We start from the raw sequence: 25,338 nt of genomic DNA, 5'->3' as shown, positions 1-25,338 counted from the left end.
GCAAAGTGACTGGATCCCTCCTTTAAGTACAAACTTCAGTTCAGCCTCAACTTTGGAGCAGTGCCCAGCACCTTCATAATTCTTCTCCTTCACTCTATCCACAGTGTGAAAAAGAAAGATGAATATACAGCAAGCCTACAAGGAAACCTGATATATCATCAGGGAAAAAACTTGACACATGAAGAGTGTTCCATGAATCATGAAAATACATTTCAATAACTAAGCTAGAAGGAAAAAAACCCCAACCTTGATTGGCCAATTATAAAATTATAAATGGCTGCACTTCTGAGAGTGCTCTGATGGCATCAGTGGAGGTTTTTAACTAAGCCTGATGAAAACCTGTCCTGCTTGTGCTAGTATCTCAGCACAGATTTTCCATGCTGTCTGAGGTTGCTCTCATACTGCTGTTGAAAAAATTTGCATTAAAAACTCTTCTGGAAATGCATGTGGCTTAATTAAACAAAATAAAGAAACAAATTGAAAAATGCCATGCATGGCAATCCTTCAGATTTCCTCCCCACTTCATCTCCTTTTCAGGACAGTCTTTCAAAGACATTTTCATCAGGAACAGGATGAAATCATGTGTAAGCATAAAACCTGGTATCTTGCAGTTTTAGTATGTCTCTAGATTTTTGACAGGTTCTGCATATTCTAAGCATTTATTTAATCTAACTACAAACAGTATAAGTTCAAATGTTTTTGCACTATTGCACATCTATTACATTTTATGGTATGTGCTTAACAACATGAATGGATGTACGGTAGACTGTAGATTTAACAGCTTTAATCAAAGACTATGCTGGGCTTGTAACAGAAGATGGTATTTCTGTAGGAATCCTGGTGTTATCATTTCATGCTCTTTCAAGTACGTAGCCATAATATTTCATTAGTGTATGGCCCAGGTGAGCTTTTTTATTGTTTTAGCTTGGCTTCCTAGGACGACGTGGCAAACCTCTGTCCTTGCACTGAGGGTCTGCTTGTCCGTTCTTCTCCACTCCCTCAGAACCTCATCTGAACAGGGAAGAGCCACTGAAGGCTCAGAGATAATTGCAACCCTAGATGTTACACGAGGCGGTGTCCAAGCTGAGGGAAGAGATCCAGACTGGTACCGAGGAAAAGGCAGGTCGGAGGCAGCGCTGGTGTATCTTGTTTGGCAGTGCCCATGTTAATGTATGTGCGTTGGCTAGGCAATGGGCACACAGGCAGCTGCTGGCAGCCACGGCGTGGACGTCCCCTGCACCGGGGCATACCACAGGGTACATGAAGGGATGGAGTAAGAGGTCAAGACTGGGGGGCAAAGGATGCATATCTTGGGCGAAACTACATTTCATCAGTTCTTTTGCCCGCTGAGTAACCTGTTGAGTTTTAGCGTGTCAGCTCCACAGTGACAGTGGGGCTGAATAAGACCTTCGGCTTGTCCTAAAAGCATCAAGGGTTCCCATGAGATCTCCCACCCGAGGAACTGCTAGATCCAAAGCTGCACACCTTGAAAGACCGGAGGATACCAAAGGCCTGAAGTCCAGCACAGCTGTGGGCTATTTTCTGCACTCAATAAGGTAAAATATGCATGTAATTCAGAGCTGTATCTTTTCTTGATTATGAAAGGGTTAAAAAGAAACACATTTGCAGCACTGAGGCAGAACGACCTTGTGGGGAGCATTCTGGCCTGTGCCAGCAGTTCTTTCTTCCTTTGCACACAGCTTCTAATGGAAAAGTACTGCCTGCCCTCTGTAAATTATTAATTTCTTCATGTTATCAGATACCGTTGATAAAAAGACAAGTGGCCCCTGTACTGACTGTCTGGGGTAAAATGAATACTTGCTGATGCCCTTTAAACTCTGTATAGGTTTTCATCTACTTTCTACTGAGCTGGGCTTTGCACTGTGCAATGGACTGTTACACACTTTTAGCTGCTCACAAGTAACTCCCTATGGAATAAACCATTACTGCTTTCATTTTAGGTGCTGACTTAGATGAATGACTTTAAATTACTTACAACCTTCAGCTGATCTAAGATGTCAAACAAACTTTAAACTAGTATATGTTTGAGGATGTGTGAACCTGAAAACAAGAAAAGGCGGAGGGGCTTTTTCATTAGCCGCTGCTTTGTATGGGAGGGAAGGTCACCCCCTGGAGCGGCTGGGCACGGAGGCAACAGACACCATTGCTCCAAGTCAGTGCTCTTAACTATTATTAATACAAACAACACAAAGCAGTACCTCTGATAAAAGCTTGATAAAAGCTATGGAGATTAGGGATCATGTTAACTAGTGACGATAGCATAAATTATCAAGTGGAACAGCTCCAAATTATAGCATAAAGGGACCCATTTAAGAGGGATTATACGTCAGGATCAAAAAGAATGAGGAATTGACGAGAATAAAAGCAAATACTAGATCCAACAAGTGGTACCTTTTCCAGGACTGCTGTATCTCAGAAGGCTATATTTAACTTTTCAGGATCGGCAGTGGAAAGGAAACTGCAATAGGCATGACAATAAGGGCGAGCAGCTGTCTAAAAAGCTGTAATGTACTGAAAATGGCACTTATCGCATATTCATCGGGGCAGCAGAGTATTCTACACTGCAGTTAAATGCTTTAGGACTAGCAGCAGACAGCCTAGCTCCTGAGGATTGTCTCCATAGCATTCACTTTAGTTCCTCAGCATCCCTTCAGAGGTTACTGTATCATATTTGTTATGTCATTGCTGAAAGGTAGGGACCATTTCCAGACCGGATTAAGCCTTTGATCCTCTGAAGAAGGCAAATGACAGGTAGCTAGGTTGCACTCATGTCTTCCAAAGGGGTTTTTTAAAATGAATGGCAGATCAAAAGTGCAAACGGAATTAAACTTCTACTTGGGTTTCTCTGTACATCTACATAAAAGATGAAGGACTAGGACAATGTCTGTCTGACCAAACCCAGTCCTATGCTACAAGAGCTTGCAGTGCTCTTTATAAATTTTACCATTCTCCCTTTTAAGTGTGGTAGGTTTCTGTGGAGCAACATCTTGCATGCCTTATTCACTTGTGTCAGCCTTACCCCAGCTATTATTTCCTGCTCATTTTCCTCAGTACTTGGCAGAACCGGATGCTCTACTTTTCTGGAATCACTTCAAACTGTGAGAAAAAATGAGCCGTCTGAATATCACTGTGGAGGAGAAAGTCCTGCAGATGTAATCCTCAGAAAAAGGAGCGTCAGATCTGGTTGACATTTATAACACTAATTTATCCACTTTACTAACCAGACACATCTTCTGGCAAATTAAGTGTGCTTGCTGACAACTTGTACTTGTGGGAAACTTAGAGCTAAAACAGGGTTTTCTGTAGATGGGCCAATGTTATTTTGGTGGAACTGTGGGGAATAGCTTGTAGGATTCTCACGACACCTGGTCCTACATCATACCATTAATCCCTGCAGTTAATTAATTATTTAATTATATTTATCCTCAAAAATAGTATTGTGGTTGAGCTCAGACTATCGGACAGTAAAAAGAGACAAATTTCTTTATACAACAACCTTCAAAGCAGAGCACAACCATGAAGGTCTGTAGTTTCATTGAGTAGTGCTTTGGGTATGGGTGGAAGGAGTCAGAAAAGTAGGAAGCAAAAGCGGGCTCAGAAATGTGGTCCTCTGGACAGAGGATTGGTTGTGGTCTTTTCGGTTGAGTGTTGTGTGAATTAGATTTGGAGCAAAAACTCAAGTTGCTTGGCTCCAACTATGTTCAGAGAAACAAGGTTTTATGGGTTTTTCTTTTAAGTAATTGCCCTAATGTCAAAGACATCTGAATTAAACTCTTGAGCACTTAGAGACAGCCCCAAAGCTTTGATTTTTGACCAAAAATTCACTGAGATAAAAAAAGAGATAATGATAACACATAGCACTGTTGTAAGTGTATTCCTCTTTGCAGGGAGGGCCAAAAATTAAATGGATATGACAAATTACTTGACTTTATTTTATTTAGTCTGTCCAGTGATGTTTGAGGGGAATTCAGACTATGCTGCTGCACTGGTTCAACAGTTAAACTGAAGTTTTCTGTACCTAATCTTGGACTTTTCATGAGCACTAAAAATACTTCAAATGGTTATTTGTCAGCCTGGGCTGATGATGTTGCAAGTGGAGGTATGTAGACTAACCTCCTGGCAAACTGGTTTGGTTGTCTACTGCAGGGAGCAACGTTACCTGTCAGGTGAACTATGCAAAAGCAGACTATACTGTCACTGTAATAAACCCCAGAAGAATCCTAACCTGTCTCTGAGGAGGATTCCTCAGAATCAAGAAGATGAGAAGCTGAATAAGTTAGTGGATATATCATGTAACAGATGGGCTGGAAGCTGCCCTCACCTAGAAATGTTAGAAGCTTGTATACACCTTCTCCATTGTTTGTCTGCACTAATCACAGAAACAATTAGTGATGAGATGATCGAGCCAGATGATGCCACTGGTATCTGTTAGATTCCTTACCCCTTGATTTGAACAAATGTAAGATAAATTAGAAAGCAAAGGAGGCCCTATTGGATTGCAGCATCACTGTCATAAGACATTATTCTTAAATTGTTTATAGAGTCTAGAAAGAGAAAAATATTTGACAGGAAGGAATAAATGCTGCCAACATTGATTGTTTCAGATTTCAAGGGCAAATTTGAAACTGTACTTTCACAGTGAGTGAACATAGATCATCGGAGAGATGTTCTCATAAACACCTGCGAGAGATATGAAAATCTGGCTGCTGGCATAATACATGAATAATCTAGAGATGCCTACATGCTACATGTAGGAGGATGTAGTGTGCAGAAAGGAAGAGAAAGAAAAGGGAAATGGGCAAGACAGAGCACAGAGGATTAATAAGCCAGCAGAGAAAATAAAAATTGTCATAGCAGTCTCCAGAATTTCCTTTTGGGAGGAGGATTGGCAAGAGGGAGCTCTCTGTAGGAGAAGTTCTGGCTTATAACCCGGGGGTGGATTTCTGACATTACAGAGTCCCGGAGAGGAAGACGGTCCTCTTGTTCAAACATGTGAGCCCTTCCCCGCCCTGCCCTTGCCATATTACTTCAGGTGCATCCCAGCTCCCAGTTTCTAGAGCTGCTTTCTGGTCCACATGAATGACCTTTTTTACCTCAACACAGAAGAGACGGCAGAATTGATCTACTTTCCCATTTTCTATTCCTCTGTTAGCTGCATTCCTAACTCTAAAACTTTGTTTTCTCCCATGGAAAGCCTCACAGCCTCCCCCGCTGCCTGGTGCTCCTCTGCACTGCTCGCCCTGCCATGCTGCTGCTGCTATTCATGGCTCTTCTGGTGTTCTTTGCCCAAATGTCCAGATAAAACAGAAGTTTCCATGTGTGAACAATGCAATGTATTCAAGGCAAAACCAACAGTAATAAAGGGTATCAGAGCACTGAAAGGAAAAATAACAGATTAGGGGAAATGAAGGAAAGAAAAACTAGATTTAACATTTTTGTCTCTGAAAAGAGATAACAATCTACTGAAAAAAAGAAAGAGAAAAACATAAACTGTTCATAAATTAAAGTTGATAAATTATTCCTTGTAGATTTCATGTCATCTTTACTGTAAATATTTCTGATTATAGCACACACATTTCCATGATTGCTGTCTTTTTTCTGTTTGTCTTTATTAAAATCTACTAAAAAACCTTTTCTTCAAATACAAAGTTTGCTATGGAAGTTTTCCTAGCTCAACATGCCTTGCCTGCCAGCACTTACACAGGCAGCCTTTGTGAGTTGATTATTCCAGGTGGCTTAATTCTTCATGACAAATAATAGAAAGGTAGAAAAACACTTATTATTTTTGTAACCCTTACAAAAACTGAGCACTCAGCTGCATTAACTCTTGTGTGGCTTTTCAGAGACTGTACACACTCGCATCCTCTGAAATGATCTAGTTTACAACCCAACAAAGGGACTGAGACAATGCTTACTCTGAAATCAACAGCAAAACTGTCTTTGACTTTCTTGCTAGGCTGAAGCTCCTCCAGCGGCTCAGTCCTGCAGTTCAGAGGTGGCTTGGTAGATTCCCAACATAAAGAGTAAATGGCTTCCGCCTGAGCATCATGTTGTGGTTAGAGCTGCTTTGACTGCGCAGCCTGGAGAGAAGAGGGATCTTCATTGTCCCAGGGGGTTTGCATCAGAGCCAGCCCAGATTTTAGTCGCAGACGAGATAAGACCTACTGAACCTCTGCTGCTCCAAAGCAGGAGGAGAACATAGCTGCTTGTGGAAATGCTTGCTTCATCAGTCTTATACCTAAGTATGTCACTAGTGACTTCAATACACACATCACTGCTATGAGATAGAGAAGGATGATCCTATCTTACAGATGAGATTCAAAGACACAGCAGCTGTTCATCACATGTATTTGGATGCTTAACTTCTGAGAGTATAAAAAATGAAATCCTTAGGTATATGCGCACTTTTGGAACTAATCAGACTGGTGATCCTTTCCTTTCTCCCTCAGATTTTTCTCCAGGGATAATTTTATATTTGACCATCTAAAAATGTTAGAAAAATTGTCATTCATCAGTCCATAATTCATCACAGCTAGTTGACAGACAACCATTTGTTTGCTCTGTTATTTTTATTATGTTACCGCCCACTTTACTGATGCTAGTTTTAATACAGACAATTTATATTTAGATTAATAACAGTTAAAAAAAATTAAATGTGACACTACTGTAATGTTTCAAAATAAAGTTGACATCATAAGTTGTCAACTCCTGAGATTTTCAAGATGAAATGCTGTAATGTTAGTTTGGTGAAAATATTTGTTTGTAATTGTGCTCTGCATGATTGCTTATTAAAAAAAAAAAAAAAAAAGTTACCTGAGTTGATATGCTGAGAAGACCTGATGTACTTGGTGCTATTGTATTATGCAGGAAAAGTTACTGCGCTTCAGATCTGAGAACCATTGTGGGATATTTCTACCTATGCCTTATTTTCATGTTGCAACTAGAAGACATACCAGCTCTGACAAAAATTATTTTTCTGTTCCTTTTCACACTGAATTTCACTTTTTTTTTAGCAAGTATCTGTCAATATAAAAGCCCATGCTCATATCTAGGGGTGCAAACTTGGAGGTATGATTGAATCCTGTGCTGCAGCCCAGCAACACTCTCTGCTCATACGTTGTGTGGTCCCATTTTTCTGCCTAGTGAGGGATACAAGCTGTTGGAGTACAACTCCATCGACACATCCTCCTCAAGAGTTTGCTGCAGTCACATGGGAAGTCCTGCTGAAGACCACCCTCTCCAGCTCAGCCCCTTCTTCTGCAGGATGAAAAGAGCCAACACCACTTGGAAATGGGAAGACAGCTGATACTATAAGAAAATACCATTATATACTCACTTTGAATAATGTGTGAGCTCAAGATACAGAAGAAATTGAAGGGGTCTTAGAAACAGGCAATGAAAATATTAGTTATAGGAAGAATTTGTGAGAGACATCTAATGAGAATGAGATGGATTAATTTAACAGGGACATCAATAAACGGTGGCCTGATGGAGGTGTACAAATCAATGAATGGTAAAGAGTGGGCATGTGTGTAGCCTCACCTGAAAACATGAGAACTATGGGACATCCAATGAAACTGAAAGCAACCCATTTAAAGCTGATAAAGGGAAACGTTTTGTTGTAATAAATAATTTAATGGTGGAATTCATTCCTAGAAAGTATTTCTGAATCCAAAAGTTAGGCAGAACTGAAGAAGGATAGGAACCCTAAATTAGGACAGGAACACTGAGGGTATAAATGTCTCCTGGCCCAAGATCTGCATAACCGGTAACTGTGGGAGATAAAAACCCTTGACCTGTAATTCTGTAGTTCCCTATTAAAAGATTTCTTTCGCTTGATTTTGAAACAGCTCATACTAGCCAGTATCAGACACAGGTCAGTATATTAGATGGTCTGCTGGTCTTTCATGATATTTATTTCCTCTGTTTCTTATTTCACTCTGGTTTGTTACAGCCAGAAACATCAATAATTTATCTTCATCTCTGTGGAAGACTTGCAATATGTGGTGATTTAGGTCAGTGAATGAAACAGTTGTCTATGCATGACACTGGTGCTGTAATATGTTCCTTAGCACATGGAGAACAACTCCAAAGATGATAAAATTACACTGGTGAGTGACTTAAAAAGGCAACATTTATAATAACCAGTTATAACCCCTCTCACCATGGAAGTCTATAAACCAGTCAGTAGGTGAATTTTGGGTAGGCCAAACCAGTTTTTCTGCCAGCAAAATTCCCATACAAATTTCACAAACACAGCAAAAGCTTAGGGGCGACCTACTCAATTGTATAAGGCTGAATTTGAGGACTCTTAAGTCATAGGGTGAGCCTTATGCAGGGCCAGGACAGGAGGGCAGACATGTTTTTGAAGATGAGAGGTATTTCTAGGCAACTGAAGAACTCATAAGAAGTCTCAAATTTTGGCTAAATTTTTGGTGGAAACTCTTTCATCTCCCACTGAGCACAGAAAGTGAAAAGCACAGAGGTAAAGAAAAGCAATCCTTGCTTCTCTCTAAGGCTTGTATTTCTGAACAAGTCAGCACAGAAACTAGCTCAAATCCATGCTAAATATCCCTTCCAGGTGATTCACAGCGTTGTGTTAAATGTAACTGAATATAAGTATAGTTACACCAGAGCTATTTCTCTAGATTCCTTTAATAAGTCAGTGGAGACAAGCACTTTTAGGGTGTGATTCATGTCATCCTAAAGTAGGTGTCTAACTAGGCCAGCTGAATCACACCTTGAAAATGCCTCTCTCTTTTATTTGGATATAAAGGTAGGACATGGTGATGTGTTTACATGCAAACATCTGGAGTACAGACATGTAAAGTTAGATAGTATAACTCCCACCCATAGTCACAGGGCTTAGGAAAAGGATGGCGCATACATTCCATCTCAGGGCGGTTGTAGGGTTTACATTTTGCTCTGTTTTTGTTGGCAGCCCTGATCTTGGTGCGGCCCTGTGACCTGAAGCTCAGAGCAGCTGGGATCTTTGCTTCAGAATCACCTCTGAGATAAAAGTCTGCTTTCTAGCTGTTCTTTCTGATGACCAAAATAAGCAATGGGGCTTCATGCTGCAACCTTATGCAAAATACCTTGCTCTTACCTAGCTACAAACCCTTTTTAATGTGCTTCACCATAATGGCTTTTTTAGTCACAGAAATACAGCAGGAAAGAGCAGAAAATCCATATATAAAACTGTTTCTGAATGCACTGCCACAGTCTTAAACCTAATTTGTTTTCTTTTCCCTTTTAATTAGGTTTTCTGCAGGCTCCAGCCATTAACTCTGTTTTTAAACAAACTGTCCAAGGCTTTTCTTTGATAATGGTTTAATTTTAGCTTTTTCTCCAACCTCTGAAACACAATTAACTCTCATGCCTGGTATCTCTCATCAGATTTTTCCTGCATCTCCTCCCTTGGCAGCCCTCCAAAGCAGGTTCATTTAACACCCACAAAGTTCCCACAATTGAATCCCATCTCTACAGATCTCACTTTCCCTACACATCAGCTCACTACGGAGAGCAACGGCTTCCTGTTTCATTTACATCAAAGCCATCAGATGCTGTGGGCAGCAGTGCTTGTATGACACTACTTAATCCAATCCTCACTGCTAAAGTGCCCAGCCAGGATGGAAGGAGACTGCTGCTACTTATTATAAATAGGCAGCACCAGTACATTGCCAACACTGCCACGGTGAAGGCAATGACATGGGTTTTGGCTTGGAGTTAATTACTTTCCCTTTTCCTCCCTGCACAGGCAAGAGATGATCTGATCTTTGAGGTTGCTTACCAAATCTCGACACAGCCTCATTACAAGCTGTTTTCTGCTGCTATCTGCAGCCAGAAGTAATGATAGCCATGCATGGGAAGACAGCACAGCCCCTCCTCCTCAATGCGCACACCACCAAACCTGCACCGCGCTGCTTCAGAGGAAAGCAGTAGCTCCGGTGGGGACAGGAATACTCATCATCATTCCCCGCATTCCTGGAGAAGCTTTCATCCGAAGGTTTCAAAGAATATACCCTTTTCCAGCATTGCGTATAATGCATAAACCTTACAATACCACTGACACGCAGGCTGGGCAACTGCATTGTGTTGCGGCTTGCTGAGTCCCCGAGAGAGTTAACGTCATCACCAAGTAAACTAAAGGCACTTTCATTTGAAGCTAGTGGGTTCTCAGTACAGCGGGAAGCCAAGATGCTTCCTTTGAGCCATGCAGTTCTAGGCGACTAGGACTGAAAATCTGGGCCACTAGTTATCATGGGCACAGTACTGAGTTTTGACACTGCAGAGCCAAAATGCCTTTGCTTAAGAAGGCAGTACAACCACACATAATGCAGCACTGTAGAAAATTGTGTACAAACCTTCTACAGAGGGTGTACTGAGGACCCATTCATCATTTTTGATCAGCTACAACTCTAATTGAGGGAATTCATCACTCTAGAGCCCTGCCACAGCGGTAAAGTTTACACCCCTAGCCTCAGACCATCCTGACATTCATCAATGTTAGTTTTCTGGGGTCAGATTTCTTTCTGCTGATAGGGAAGGACCCAATGGACATATTTCTTCTCAGGTTTTGTGAGGCTCTGAAACTCCTACTCAGTGTTATAAGACTACTTTGCTCTCAAGAGCCACATAATACTTTGCAAAAAATAAATAGACAAAATTAGAAAAAACACTGAAGAAATGAAGGGAGGACTAGAGCAAAGGAAATTAATGTAGGCCTTAAATGTGACAGAGAACTGCATGACAGAATTTTTAAAAGCACGTTTAGAAATGTAGTTGGAAACCTGTCAGCATCATTAGATGCCTGGACATTTTTACAAATCTGCCCCTGAAGGAGCTGTGGCATAAAATGAATGCTAAAACAAGGGTTTTACTTCCAAGAATGCTCTCAGCAATGGATTGTGGAAGCTTAAAAATATTTCTTTTTATTTTCCTTAACTTTGTAGAGAGTTGGTAGGACTATACATTAATCTGTGCATACAGGGTTATATTCCTTGTGTATGTTTGAGTCAGTGATTCAGGACTCTGGCAGGGTGAAAAGCAATCTGGTACAGAGCTGCTGTGTGACTGTAGGTATCTTCTTTTTGTACTCCTTTTTCTCTATATTTTGTGAATTTAGGTTCTAAGTGTGCCATGCTGTGACTCTTGGCTGTAGCACAGTACTCAGAATATTCCAAGTAAAACTGATGAGATGTTTATCCCTGTATAATCCTCCACTCATCCATAACTTGAAAATTGTCAATTGACAACTTTAAAATGAAATGTGCTTTTGGAAAACTATGAACCAGCAAGTGAAATTTGTGCTGTATTGTGGTAGAGCTCCGTTTTGTTGCCATGAAAGCTATGCCACAGGGTGAGTCACAGAGATACTGATGGACATAAAGATAAGTCAGCCCTATTGATGGACAGGGTGGTCTTTATTAGAGAAATAGGCTTAATGAGTCAATGTAACATGGCAATGATATTTGTGTTTGCAACTGAGAGACTGGTTATAGATGGCAAGAGAAGGAAAGGAGAACTTGGTGTAACCACAGAGGACTTTTTTTTGCTATAAAGCAGGAATTAGAAGGCAGGCAAAGTGAAGAAAGCACAAGCTTTGGAGGAGGGTGCAGCTGACAGTGTCAGAAGTAGCTGCCAGGCTTCAGAGGATGAGGCAGGAGAGCTGGTGATGGAGCAAGACATGTAAAGGACTATAAAAGCTTTGACAAAAGTGGTGTCAGTGGAGTAAGAAGAGCAATAACTGACTTGGTGAGTGAGTAGTTAAATGAAGAGATTAAGAAGAGAAAGTGAATAGCTAGGGGTTAAGACAGATCACTGACATGGACATAGCCAAGGATGAGGGAGAAAGATAATTCGTGATGCAAAGGGGAAAATAAAAATGGGTAAAAGTAAACAAAAATGTTTTTATGAATCTGAAATGAAAACTTTTCAGTTTTCCTTTCTATATTTTATTATATTTCATTTAGATTCAGAATCAAGTCAAGATTGGAAACCACAAAATCCTTTGTGAAATGGAACATCTGTCTCCTGCACAGTCCTCATTGCAAGTCAATGAGTTCTGGTTAAAATCACTTTTCGCTTTCCATGTTTATCAGATACCAGATTGCTAAATAACTTGAATATTTTTCACCATTTAGAACTTCTACACTTTTGTATAAACTGATCTTGAAGAATTCTGAGCCACTCAGTGCTAGGATAATTCTTTTATTTATTTATGATCGATTCAGTGGCAAGATAGGGAGTTCGCCATGAAAACTTTCAGTTTTATATGGAAGATGATGTTTCTAGATAATTTAGGAACTACTTTCTTTCAGTCTAACTGCTGGAGATTTGAGTCCTTTACTTGTGATGCAATACATTATTTGCCACTTGTAATCTTCAAATATATCAACATATAATTTTTTTAAATACGGTACAATTTCTTCCAGAAAAGCAACACACTTCACTCTTACAAACTCATCATGTCAGAGTAGTCAGCTTCCATTTTTTTCAGGAGAAGCTTCAAATCACAGAGGATTTTAACTGGTGATCTACTGACTTTCATTGCTGTCATGACAACACCGTTGAGAATTTTACTGCACATCTTTTCCACGCAGGTTTGGCTTGTATATGTACAGTTTTCTTTTAAGATCATTCAGATGATGATATGAAGCAATATTAAGACAGTCTTTACTCTGGCATCTCTAAAGTTGCCATCAGATTTAGGTAAATGCAAACTGAGATATGCCGTATGTTTCAACTGAGACATCTCTGAGAGAAACAAGGTCCTTTGTTTGGTGTGGAGTCATAGACTCTTATGTTGCTCTCCCAGGCAGAAAAACAAGCCTTTCTGCAAGGAATAGATTCACATATCTCAAAAACAAGGTGGGGAAATATCTTTAAACCATCCTGTATTGCATGTGATCACAGAAAATGTGTGGACAGTTGGTCACCTACCTCAAAATTTATTAATTTTGATGGTGATTCATTTTTCAGTTGTCACAGGGACACTGGTCCTACAGTGGTGAAGGGTGATGATGGGACGATTTCATGACTGACCTGCATGGAAGCTGAGGAGCAGTCACTGACCTTAGTGTTGGCTGAAGAAGAGAAAGGAGTGTGCGAGCAACAGAAGCAGCTCTCTGCCAGCGGTGCTCCACCATGGACTGGTGGTGCTTCATAACACTGCATCCCTTCACATCCCCTCCTTTGGGCAAGTGCTGCTTTGCACAACAAACAAGTGATGGCCCCTGGCTTGTCATAGCACATTCACGTCTCTTGAAGCATTCAATTTTTATCTAACTTCTGTTCTCATTCCCCAACATCTTGCCACATCACAAGGAAAATACGTTTTCAAAAACAAATCAATTCCAACTGTCAAGGATGCACTGCAGAGCCACTTTTTCACATGCTCTTTGTTTTCCTCTTGTTCTAGGTGGTTGGAAACAGAACCCTTTCCTCTTAACCCCTTCAAACCTGGAATGTGATGCAGATATTTAATTATGGTAATTTTATTTTCTGCTCACAGTTTTGGCTACATCCTCATCGTTACTCTGATGTTAATTCATTGGAAACACAATGAATTGGAAAAAACCACAACCCCACCACTTTCTTACAACTTAGCTCCACTCCCAGTAAAGTGCCATTTCCCTTTTGCCAGGGTTTTTGATGGTCCAGAGCATTGATGCCTAATGCCTGCTAATTTCTTGGCATTTCCAAACATTTCATGGCATCTCTAAACGTACTGGCTCATCCATTCATCTGCTCCCTGTGTCAGGAAGAGATCTCAGGGCTCTTGCTCCCCACTGATTTCCAGTTTCTGGCAAAATACCAACAAAGTTTCATATCTCTCCATTTCACTGGCAGCTGCAAATAAATGCTCCTATTTTTATCTGCTCTTTGGGGAGCTTCATGCAACAATTTCTATTCTGTTCAATATGCAAATGCCCCGGCTTCCTTCTGTTCCCTCAGAAAGTGAATAGAGTTTATAAAGAGAGGCAACATCTTTTATTAGATTAATGGAGTGAGAAGAAAAAAGGAGAGGAGCCTGAGAGCACACAAGCATTTCTTCACCTTGCAGAGAGAGCTGCATGCATGCTGCTGACATATAACCATAATAACTTCCCAGCTGCCTCACATCAAGAAATGTCTTCAGATATGAAGGAAGCAAAAACCCACCACTGAATGGTAAACCTGGTGGGATTTTCAGTGTAAGCTCCCTGGGAGGGCTCAGGAGGGTGTAAGTAAGTCCTTTCAGAGGAAAACACAGATCCTTTCAGGTATCTGAACTGCACATGTCTTGAAATAACAAACTTTAGCAAAAATCATGCTTTATGTGAAAATTCATGGTTATATTCCCTTGTTGTTATTCTTATGTTTAAAAATCAAAGAGCAGAAACTTAGGCAGCCAAGTCACACAACAGGAGTAATGAACATTGATAGTGGAAGCGGCTGGTTTGTGAGCAGTCTATAGTTCAAATGTTACTCATCCGGATTATTTGGAAAATACCAATGAATAACAAATGCTCAGAGAAAATAAGGGATGATTTAGTGAATGGTCCCATCTGCACTTCTCAAAGCTAGTTATTCAAAGGTGGTAGCAGCAGCAGTGGTGCTGGTGGTGAGTTTGACAGTATTGGAGTCACTGCAATAAAATCCCATTTCAAACGCAGTGACGCAGTTTACCAATAAGGGTAAACTATATGGGAGGTGCAGATGAGACCCAGAGGAAGGGTCTCACTCTCATCAATTGCGTACAACAGTGGGCTTGCTGTCAGTTACTCACTTCAGAATAAGCTCAGAAATCAGCTGATCAGTTATTCAACACTCAGGAGTCCTTTATACAATCTATAAGCAGCAGAGAAAACTTGGAGGAGGTTTTATGAAAGGACAGAACAATAATGAGGATGTACGATCATGAGGATGTGCACTGCAGTGAGGTAAATAAATAGGAGAAAAACTAACTTAGGTAAGCTGCAGAAAAAAAATCTTTGGCTGAGACTAATGAGAGACACAGATTATATCCACCTTCACAGTGGAGTGGGATGCAGGGATCTTAAATAACAGCAAGCCTGTGAACTCTGGACCCAGAAGCAACATAGCCACATCAGGGTGATACAGTGCTTCAGTTAATTAACTGAATTAGATGGCACCGACATGTTTATGTTGATGTAGATATGCCTCTAACTGCTGCTAGATGGGCTTTAGGCATTATGTCCAAAAATGCAATCTAGAAGAAAATATAATGCCACAAGTACTCTGGTGCCAGGTAATTAAAATGAGAAGGTCAGAGCTGCATTCTGCCAAGGAGTGGGATAAGGCTGTCCCCAGGCAGGGAGCAGGGGTGCAGGCAGGGCAGCAGAGCCCTGCCCTGGGGTCCCATGGGAATGGAGGCACCTGCAAGGGCTACTGGTTTCAGTTCCAGAAAAAGGTAGGATTTATAACATACTTTGTGCAACATTTCTTTTTATCTAGTAATAATTTGTTTTCTGCTCAGCTGATTATCTGAATCGCTAGTTTTATGAATTAATTATCTCCTGGGCTTTAACATGAAATATATGTGTTTTCCATAGGCTTCCAGTTTGCCTCCAAAGAGGAGGAGTTGACTTGCGAATATCTTTGCCCTTTATTGTATTAGCCCCTTTTTACTATGTAAGGGATGAGCTATCTTTACTAATACAAGCAGATTTTTGAAATCTTTGACTGAAAAAAAGTATTACAAAACGGTACATAAAGAGAAGATAACGTATGGACAAACACTACAACGAGCAAGGAAAATCCTCACCTAGAGCCCCTGTGCATCATTCCTGCTACATGTCCCCAGGGGTCTTTCTTACTGCTCATCAGGACAGCCAGGTTTTCCTTTAGAGAGGAGATACGTTCTTCCCCCAGCACATGACAGTGTTCAACTTTGCTCGTAATCTAATAAATAACGTGTTCATATGAAGCCATGTCTGTCATGTTGTCATGTCAGTCTTACAAAGCGATACACCAGAGCTTTCTCACTTCATAGGAATCAATCTCTTTGTACAACCAGAGGCAACCCAAATCCATTTAAAAAGAAATCTGTACGTGTAGTCTCATATATTGGAGGAAAAGCTTGTAACAAATGCCATTCAGCGTTGTCTTGTAGTTCATGAATCCAGGATCTTGCTGAAACCACTAAACAATAGCATCCATGTGGCAAATTGCCACCTTGGTGGCCAAGAAGATAATGTACATTATTATGTAGACATTATCTAGTCTACAGCATACAGAAAGTCTGTGAAGCATTTTAAATTGTGTCCTTCATTTTGTACTCCAAATAGTGTACCAAATATTTTGATCATTGCTTTTCATTAAAATTGTATCTTTTAACTCCCCTTCCTATCTTGCCATCAGCTTCCACTAAACATGTAAGACAGATTAGTGGAAGTAGGATCCCATGCTGGTCTGAGATTAGATAAAGAGATGATGAAAGGTCTTAAACTGAATGAGGAAATAACCCAGGTGTTCTAGAGAAGCAATAATAAAAATACTTGGGAAATGAATGAACTCTCATTTTTTGTGCTTGCAGTGTTTATGAAAAAGCATAAAATACTTGGATGCTCACAAATAAATTCTAAATTTTATTACTATTTTTTTAAGCTGTGATCCTTAGCATGGTCATCCCAAGATTATCTTGTTTACAAAGAAAATTCTTTTGAACACTCTCATAGAAATACCCATTTATCTGTCATACGAATTTTATCTGTCTCACTCTGTTTCCCAATTTGCCATAGCTACTGCATTGAAAACAGAGTTGTGCTTTTTCTTTACAATCTCCTTGCTCCTATAAAAGCCATAATAATGTCAAAGTGTTCAGTTTGTGACACTCCCCCTTCCCCGCCCCAAATTCCACATAAATAATCTAAATCACCAAGACTATATCATCTCTGTGGGATGGGGAGAAAAGAACGATGTAGAAGACATGGATGGCTCTTCTGTCCCATCCTGACCGTAGCAGCCCAGTTTCCCTGGGGTTGACCTCTGTCCCTGGTCCCTCACCATGGTCCCCCCTGCCACCTTGCAGGCCCTCAGCTGGAGCAACCCTCATGGACCAGCACCGCCCTTCCTGCGTCACAAAGGATGTAAACCTGACCTCTCACCTTAGCCTCCTGCAGAGCTCTGGTATGCCCCTTTTGTCTTTTATGGGATATGTCCCATCAGCTCCACTAGCCATGCCTGTCTCCTGCATTGAATGGTAAGCTTCCCGAGCAATCTGATGAGCTTTCATGACAAAAATTGTCATGGCTGCTCCTCTCCTTCAGTCTCTCCTCAAAAACTATGACATTTGTGAGACAGGAGCCAGGTAAAGTAAGAGTTGGATATTACTTCAGTTGCCCACAGATTTATTAATGACAAAACTATTTGGTTTTCCCTCAGACTGCCTGGCTGCATAGCCTACACATATACTTCTGGGTGTGAATACCTTCAAAGCCAGATGATCCAACCACTTACGTTGCTTTCTGCTGTGAGTGACTTTTCTTTAAACTGTAGCTGGAATATCAGGGGTCTCTACAGGCACACTGTGATTCAAGGTACAGCAGGGGCAGCAACGACAGCCCCTGGCATGTCCTGCTGCCCCTGTCAGCTTCTTGTATGCAGGAGCCCTTACAGGATGGTGTGACTGATAGCAGGCAGGTGAAATAAATAACCCGGAGTTTTTCCTGGAAGACCCCAGAAGTCCTCTGCTGAAAGCAGTTGGTATTTGTTAGGTAGATTGTACTTTGTCAAAGTGTGCTCATAAGCCAGAGAAGCATGTGGGAGGAGGTCTAGGGAGAGCTTTGTGCTTAAGGACATCTCTCTACTCACTCATGCCTAGTAACTACACACATAGCTGCACTTTCTACATGAAGTCTAAGATGCTAAACACAATCTCCACCAGCTGCATGCTGAACACCTCCACGATGTGTCCCTGACACATTCATCCCCAGGTACCCCTAGGAGGAGGCAGGGCAGCCCATGTCCCAGAGGTGGAAAGGTTTGGCACCAAGTTCCAGATATTGAAAAAATATTTATGTGTTTCATTCCCCTTGAAATTAGTAGCAGTCAGGCAGCTGAATATTGTCAAAACACAGGATCTTGTGGTTTTCCCAGCACAACTGCAGTGGCGAGGAATGGAGCAGAGAATTAAACTCACGTATCTTAACTTCTGTGCTACTGTATCAGCCTCGGGACCATCATCCCACTCTGCGTAACAATATGGTCTTATCAACATTACCCTCATCCTACCAGCACCTCCCTGCCTGGCTGCTACCTTCCTCTCCCCTCTTCTTATGGGAGAACAGCAGCCCGGGGCACCCGTCACTGGTGCTGGTAGCTGACAGGGAATGATCTGTGCCTTCTTATTTCTTACATGGGGTCTTATCCCTCTGTTTAGGCTGGAGACCTAAGGTCTAAATGTGCATGTGCAGTTGGGGTTCCAGTGAAAACCAGCCCTGAAAGAAATCTTTGCAGTTGAAAGAAATAACAGTCTTTTCCTAATAGTCTTTTTTTTTTTATCTCTTAACTTCTGTTTCCCTAGAAAGAAGCAGGGATCTCAGCTTGGTCCATGTTAAAATAAGGATAAGACATAACCCATGCATTTATAAGCATCTGTTCTTCTAAGTGTATTTATATAAAGCACATTTCTGAGTTAGAGCAGTTACTGCGTTATATGTTCCCATGCTGCCATTTTACATCTACTCTCCAGAACTCTGGGGAAAGAAAGTTAATTTTCTTTAAATGCTTTCTTTTGCACATCTGCTCCCATGTGAAAGGGCCTTTCTGAGGGCTCAATATAGCTCCTGAGGAGTTCAGCAATAATAGGAATACATTCTTAGTTTGTATAGCCAGGATGTGGATCCATTATTTAGAAAGTATTTCAATTGTCTGATGTCATTCAAATTTTCTCTTATTCGGTGCTGACTACCTACCTCTCTGTGGTGGGAGAAAGAAAACAACCCTTCTTCCAGGGGTAATCACACTGCAATCAAACTGTGCGATATGATTAGGTCTTCATGAGTCCTTGGTGCATTCTCAGTGCATTGAAACAGTAGTCCCAGAGGACCGGTCCATTGTATATTGTTCCTCTCAGCACCGGTAGCTGATAGAAGTCATAGCGTAAAGAAGTTGCACAATCTGAAAAACAAACATACTAGCAGGGGAACAAAGTGGAAAGCCAGAGCAAAGAAAAACAGCATGAAAGAAAAAGATATAATTGGGAAGGGGGGAAAACAGTCCAAAGGAAAAATACATCCCAAGTAAACAGAGACAATATTAAAAAAAACAAACCAAACCAAAACAAGAAAGTAAGTTAAGTCAATAAAACAAGGAAAAGCTGGAATGCTTGCTATGAAAATGAAGGAAAAGCATAGAAAGAATAAACTCTGCTTTCTCTCCAAAATCAAGCCCAGAAAGAACAAAGCAACCAGAGAACACAGAGCAACCCAGAGAATATTTAAGATTAAGAAAAAAATACTTCTGAAATAGTAACACAGCTCCTATGTGAAATCCAGAATAGTCTGCAAAGGTGAAGGTGTCCTCACCCTTGACATCTTAAAGGAGATACAGCCTATAATAAGTTCTGTCTGCAAAATGTGCAGTTCGGAAATACACTGTTAGTTAGCTGTGTTTCGTATGTTTTTATCATTGAAGACCGAGCTGCTTTTATTGCTCACATAGGGCGTATGATAGCATTTCTGTTTCTCATTGGATAGTATTACTCTTCAAAGCAAGTTTTAGGTGCAAATAACTGATCATGACTTTGAATCTGCTCTTCTCAGGCATCTGGGAATGTCAGAAATGAGGCCTCATTGACTTCCTGGAGTTGAATTTCCACCTATGATATTTATTCTTTTGGCAAACTTTCCTACCAACAAAAGCATTTTCTGGAATATTCATAAAAAGAAAACATAAATAGAACAAACCCAGAGCTGAAGTGGAGTCATTTGAAAGCTCAAACAAGGAGCTGCATCATTTTTTACTACTGTCACTTAGAGCTACCTGAAAGTAAAAGCAATTTAAAATGTAGCTTTTCTTTGTTTGCTTTCCTTGTTCCTTCTACCAAATCAATGTACTTCTGGGCTAGTGGTTTCTAACACAAAACTACCCTCAGGTAAGACTGTCCTCCAGTGTGTGTATCTCCTGCCCCTTCATCCCCCATGTTTTCACTGACTTCAAAGTTTAGAAGTTCAGCAAGCAGGCCACCCACTGAAAAGTAATTTCCAGAAAAAAATGCAGTGTTCTATGCAAGGAAACCCACAAAGGTTTATTAGGAAAGCTTTTGAGGCATTTTATTGACAAAAAGTGTTCAGAAAGATTTCTGTTACCACTGAACTGAGGGTTTTGTGAGTTGTCACTGTGATACATTACTGGGAGCTCTGGTTTCCATTTCTGATACTGTACAAAAATTCCAGGAGAGGGTCGTTTTATGGTGACAAAACCACACTGCCACTTTTCAAATCTTAATTTGTAAATCAAATGAGAGTGAGTTTGAGCATTGACTTAGGGCATGACCACTTCACCAGTTCTGGCTGCTTTGGTCTGGTAAGTATTCCCACAGGAGTGTTGAAGATCAGAACCCCAATTATAGATACCTTTGACAGTTAAGTCTTATTTTTGTCTCACAATATAAGAAAGATGTTGATGAAGTAGAGCAAGCCCAGCAGAGGACAGCCACGATGGTGGGGGTAGGAGTGCTTGCCCTGCAAGGAGGGACTGGGGGATCTGGGCTGGTTCAGCCTGGAGAAGGGGTAGTTTTGGGGGGAGCCAACAGCAGCCCTTGGTACCTACGAGGACAGCATCAAGGAAATGGAGGTGGGTTCTTCATAGCAATGCATGGTTGGAGGATGAAGAACAACAGACATCATTGAAACAAGAGAGGTTCAGAATGGGTGTAAGGAGAAGCTTTTTTCCCCATGAATACAGTCTAGCAGTGGCACAGACTGCCCATGGATACCATGCAATCTCCATCCTTGGGGGTTTTCAAGACCCACCTGATACAGCCCCAGGCAACTTGGTCTGGTCTCACAGCTGAGCCTGGCCCGAGCAGGAGGTTGGATTGGAGACCTCTTGAGGTCCCTTTCAATCTGAATTTTCCTGTGATTCTGTGTTTCAATGTTAATGACTAGTGACCAGGTGAGTATTAAGACTTACAATAGGTTTTACCTGAATAACTGTGACTAGAGCTCAAGCACTTACATGCTACTGGTTAGTGCTAGCCAGATCACAAAGTCTAAAGTTTGTCAAGTACGTTGGTACATATGTGAGATATTTAAGAGCCTGAATCGTCCCAGACTCTTAAAATCTGCTTGACCAGGGCCTACACATTGTACCATTCACCTATACGCTTGTAATATAATAATTGTCTCCTAGGGCTACAAGGATCTCTGACAGAAGTGCTAAAATATTCATGAATACAGGTGTCACCAGGAAAAGAGAAATAAACAAACCCTCAACAAATTCAATACCACATAAACTGGGATAAGTAATACTTGATAAAGAAGACTAGACATATAACTCTATGCAATGGTGGAGGTGAAATAATTATTATAGAATTTATATGACCACCTGAATGATCTGTGGTGTCGTGTTTACCATTTTAGTATTTGTTGTTAACTACGTTTACTGCAAGCACTAGTCTGAGCACTGCTGACTTCTTTGCACAGACTAAAGTAGAAAGGTCTGAACTGCATCCCTGGCCTGTGACTACCTCTTATGGAGAGGCGTAACCCACAACGTGTATAAATCATGACATATACTCCATCCAGCTTCTAGGTTTGCCTCCAAAGAGCCCTGAATGTTACAGTTAGTTTTGCAACTAATGTGAAAATCTTTTCCTTGGGCTGTGAGGAGCTAAGCATCCCTGGTAAACAGCATACTGTGGCAGTAAAAGTCATTGTAGTCGCAACAAAAATCAGGTGTTTCTCTTCTAACAGGCAGCTAGCATAGTCTTCAGCTTGGCAAAGGAAGGATTAGTACTTTCTGCAGGTTGTTGGCAGCCCCAGTTTTCCATGGTTGTCCCCAGGAGAGATGCGCAGACAGCATTTAGCAGCAGGGACTTGGTGCCTGGGCACAAATTCCTTTAAGGGCCCTGGTCCAGAATCACTGTGGTAATCCACTGCTGCAGTGAAGGAGGTTGTTGGGTATGCACGGTTACATTCTTCTTATGGCTGTCTTGCTGTTTTCCCTGGCACTGCTGTGGGTTAGAGAAACTTGGAGTCTGCTGGAGTGTTTAGCAGCTCCTTCACAAGAAGGCTGGGACCCACTGACCCCTCTTTTCCAGTGTCTGGTCTCTGACCCTGGTGTGCAGTGGGTGTCTAGGGGGAAATATAAGCACAGGGTGGATGGGGCAGTGATGCTTCTCCATGGTGCTCTCCCAGCCTCGGGACATGTCTGGCTCAGGAACCTGAGGCATCAGAAGAGGTCTGTGTATGGTTAGAAACCCTTGACGGTTTTTTTCCCTATTTGTCTGACAGCATTTTGAATCCATGTAAACTTGAATCATGTACAAGATGCCAATGATCCCCAAAGACTGCTCAAGTTATTGCTCTTCAAACCCCTGCCTGTTCATTTCTGTCTCCTTTGTACCTTTGACTGGTGTAAGAGGGGACAAGCAAGAGCTGCTTTACAGCACAGTTAGGATCATACCCACCAGGGATGTGGCGGGCAGTTTCCATGAGTTTTCTGTAGCCCGGAAGGCCTTCACCATCCCAAAGTGTTCATCCTGGTTGCCTTTCCTTTAAAACCCATTGTGTATTTTTCTTTTACAATCAGCTGGCTGTTCTTTGTAAAAGCACTGTCAAAGATATTGTGCATACATCTGGTTAGCTGTCACAGGTAATCTGCTATTTTTGCTAATGGCTACAGTTCTCTGAAATTGTTTTGCATCTCCAGACTCTCTGAATAGAGGCCGTGTTTGCAGTGTGCTCATTTCCCGTTTTATTACAGCTGTAATGGTTCCTTTGCAAAGATTAACTGAGTCACAGGGCCTCTTAATATAAGCAACCTCATACCAGAAGAAAGAGAAATTGTTATAGTTTATCTTAGATCTAAAAGATGCTTCAGATGTTTATATAGTAAGCGGTGGCACGAATGACTTAAAAATATCCACTGTGCAATGTCAAGAGCATCAGAAAACCTACAATGACCTACAATGAAAAAACCCCAGATCTCATGAGAAATCTTTCCTATGATATAGACATTACACCTTTTTCTTATATTTACACATAATTTAGTTTGCTATTGCAGACAAAAAGCCCTGTCAGAGACTTACCTGGTTTGTACATTATTAGAGTCAAGTGTGCCTGGCTGTGTAAAATGTAAAGAAAAGGACCATTTCTGTTCCTCAGGAGCCACAGGACTCCCTGATGCTCATAAGCTGTCCTGATAGCCGACACAATACCAGAGCAGAGAGTGATTAAGTATGAACCAATTAGAGCAGATATGCCTGAGATGGGTGTCTTTGCCGTTGAGCATGGTATTCACAGACTGTGCTCCACATGAGCCAGGCTGAGTCCAAAAGCAGAGTAATTATGTTCTTGGATATATGCTTTTGGGTCCCCATTAACTTTATGTCACACTCTGCTGTGTGGTATTGACATGCTTGCAGTTGCCTGAGATAAGGATTTCCAGAAAGCCTCAGGTGTTCAGTAGAAAATGCTGACAGGAGAAATCAATGTCCACTGCACAACACTCTGTTGCTCTGCCAAACCTGACTTTCCCATACCCTCTGTGAGTGCTCATCACTGGGTGAAGAGGGACACCCCATCGCAGCAAAAAATCCCCATCGGTAGTTTGTGTTGGTCCCAATCCTCCATGAGTGATGTAGAAATAAGGTAGTGAAGGAGTTCCTGGCTGAGAATATTGTGTAACTTTGCAGTATCATGGTGATACCCCTATGTACATGGCCAGCAAGCCAGGCACTAGGAGATTTTACTGGCAGAGACCTGGGTGCTTAGAGGATTACAAGGCAGCTGATGAGAAACTGGTGTGATGCCGAAATCTTCAGACTTAGGATACTAAAGCAACAATAACAGACTGAAGCCTTAATTCTTGCCACTTATCGTTATTCCATATGACAAACTACACACACACACATATGCACATGGGTATGTATCTGAGCTAATGTGGCTACACCGCTATATGATTTAGTTCACGTGTTTTTAAGGCACTTCATAGTGTTGCGCAATCTTTCTGTAAAGGCTAATGAGTAAAAACTGTGGCATTGCTCAAGAAAGGATCAAAAGCCTAATTATCTCACTAGCAGACTTGCAAAATTAAAGTTTTTGGAAGAGAACGGAAGATCTGATCTGCCATGATTGGAGCAGGATACAAATTTTTCCAAATTTCAATGATGCTTGGGTTGCCAGAGCTGAATTGAACCAATCTATTATAGAGAAGAGATCAGGAAAAAAGTTCATATTCACATCTAGATTCCTACTTTCATCAAAGACTGGTGAAGTTTGGATGAGAAACTGAAAGTAATATCTATGTGTAATATCATTTGACATTTTTATGTCTAAGAACTCCACCTGCCATCAGAGAAGCTGGCTATTTTGTTCTCAGTGTTTCTGAAGTCTGTATTGCCTTCGTTTGCCTGTCTCATATACTAAGTACTACGATGATACATCTTTATCATGTCTTCTTTACATACCAGTACTTCCCTATACTGTGCCTTCTCTCCTCAATCTGTGCCTCAGCACACAGAAAGGATGAGGTTTGTTTAGACAGTAGTTATTCAATACTTTTTCATCTTTGTTCTTTGTAGAAGTTCCTACTTTGTTTACTGTACATTTTTCAAAACCATTAATTTTTCATAGTTTTTTTTTCTTAGTGGAGCTTATTTGTATAGACTTTTAGCTTTTCACAAACTTTCCTTTGTTTTCACAACGCTTTTGAGAGATAAGTAGTGTCACCTGCATTTTGCAGTTGTCAAACAAAGGTGTGGAGAGAATAAAGTAAAGGAGAGAAAAATTTGGCAGTTTTTTTCAAGTATGTAACATGATACAGTATTTTACATGTTTGGAGTTCTGCTTCTTTTAACATCCACTGCAGCTGTGAATCTTCAGTTTCTCACCTTCCTGCCAAATTTCAAGTGCCCTCTCTAAGGACAAGAGCTTATGAAAGAAGAAGTCACTAGCATTTCTAACACAGACAAAACCTAGCCTCATTTGGAGAAAGGCGATGATCGGTTAGAGGTAGAATGCTCCACAAAACTTCAGTCTGAGGCAGTCATGGGGCATATAACATTTCAGTCTATATTATTAGGATTTGACAATTCACATACAATCATAAAAGTCTTACTGCAGTGTTTAGCAACCATAGTAACAG

At 41.0% G+C, this 25,338-nt stretch overlaps 1 long non-coding RNA gene across 1 annotated transcript; it reads left to right on the top strand.

Moving 5' to 3' along the window:
• Window positions 1-1,118: 1,118 nt before the first annotated feature.
• Window positions 1,119-15,952, top strand: LOC128138842 (uncharacterized). Its single transcript, XR_008234161.1, has 4 exons — window positions 1,119-1,556; window positions 9,779-11,100; window positions 13,442-13,511; window positions 15,579-15,952. It is a non-coding gene; the product is annotated as an uncharacterized LOC128138842 (long non-coding RNA).
• The last annotated feature ends 9,386 nt before the right edge of the window (window positions 15,953-25,338 follow it).

The sequence above is a fragment of the Harpia harpyja genome, chromosome 2 (genome assembly GCF_026419915.1).
Source record: "Harpia harpyja isolate bHarHar1 chromosome 2, bHarHar1 primary haplotype, whole genome shotgun sequence".
Taxonomy (NCBI): domain Eukaryota; kingdom Metazoa; phylum Chordata; class Aves; order Accipitriformes; family Accipitridae; genus Harpia; species Harpia harpyja.
The sequence above is the reverse complement of the archived record's forward strand: the minus strand, read 5'-3'. Positions and strand labels throughout refer to the sequence as shown.